Source organism: Lissotriton helveticus, chromosome 8 (genome assembly GCF_964261635.1).
Source record: "Lissotriton helveticus chromosome 8, aLisHel1.1, whole genome shotgun sequence".
Lineage (NCBI taxonomy): Eukaryota > Metazoa > Chordata > Amphibia > Caudata > Salamandridae > Lissotriton > Lissotriton helveticus.
The window spans coordinates 1,196,706,664-1,196,707,925 of NC_136069.1; the positions used below are offsets into that span (position 1 = coordinate 1,196,706,664).

The following is a 1,262-nucleotide window of genomic DNA, read 5'->3' on the forward strand; positions in this document are numbered from 1 at the left end:
TTTGTGAACTACAAAAGAGAAGGGGCAATTTTGATTGGTGTCAGGGCAGGGATTATGCTTCATATCATTGAAGCATAAACAAACAAGCATTTGCAATGCAATAGGTCTCGCATTTCGCGAGTTTTAGCTATTGGCATTGAAAATGACAATCCCTTTTTTATTTTTTTCTATTTAAAAGATAAATGAAAGGCCTTTCTATTTACAATGTCAATAGCTTAAACTCGCATAAAACTGCCACCGTCTTAAAACATAATGAAATTGGTTACTTTCAGTATACAAAGCATCATTGAGATGATGAATTTAACGTGTGATAGTTCAGAGTACTTTTAAGGTGTTAAATTGCCCCTAAAGCATTACAATGCAAGCACCCCATAGGATGGCATGAGATGAGGCAAAAAGATTCCTCAAGGCGAAGCCAGCTTTCGCTATAAGTATACTTTGTATTAAAAGTTAACAATAGGTGTAACATGCCGTTGCTCTATCAAGGTAGACCTAAAAAATTACCGTTCGTCTATAACATAGGAAATAAAGAACTAATAAAAATAACATACCGGAAGTAAAGAACTAGGAAGCGTAAATGACGTAAAAGATTACATTCGACGCAGAAATACTGTCTCAAAAGAATGTACTTGACTTTGAACACTATAATTTTGTACATGATGTACACGTTTTACAATATTTTAAGCTATTATCTTTTATTGGACCAATATGGGGGCCGGGCAGATCGCTGCACCAGGTCATTCTGCTGAGTAGGCGGGTCACCCACGGGACGACCTGTACCCGTTCAAAATTCCGCTCACATTATGAGTGAGGATCCTGGCTTCACCCAAGATCGTTATTTTCCTTACTCGTTAGTTTAAGGCATACAAGAAAACGGGCGGAGAAGAAACCATTCAGGATTAAAACCTCTAGTAAGTGAGAGCGAGAAACTATCGCCATATGCAGATTTAAAAAAACTCTTTAAAGGATTACGGTATATAAAGTTTGCAGAGGAAAGGCTCACCGTTTAATCACAACTCACTAAAAAGGGACAACATTCACCTCTCTGATTTATGTAAATTAGAATGTCGCGTAGCCTCATGGGAAACAGGGAGGTGCCTTAGGTAAACAAGCCTTTGCAATGCAATAGGACTCTCATTAGGAAAGTTTGAGCTATTGGTATTGTAAATGACAAATATTTTATTTATGTTTTGGTTTTGAAAGTAGCGAAATTAATAGCTTTGTCATTTACAATGCCAATAGTTTTAACTTTCATAAATGTG

The 1,262-nt window shown here is 36.7% G+C and overlaps 1 non-coding gene across 1 annotated transcript; it reads right to left on the bottom strand.

The window, feature by feature from the left end:
- Positions 1-716: 716 nt before the first annotated feature.
- On the bottom strand, positions 717-865 carry LOC144774597 (U12 minor spliceosomal RNA). The gene has a single exon (XR_013600378.1). It is a non-coding gene; the product is annotated as a U12 minor spliceosomal RNA (small nuclear RNA).
- Positions 866-1,262: the final 397 nt, after the last annotated feature.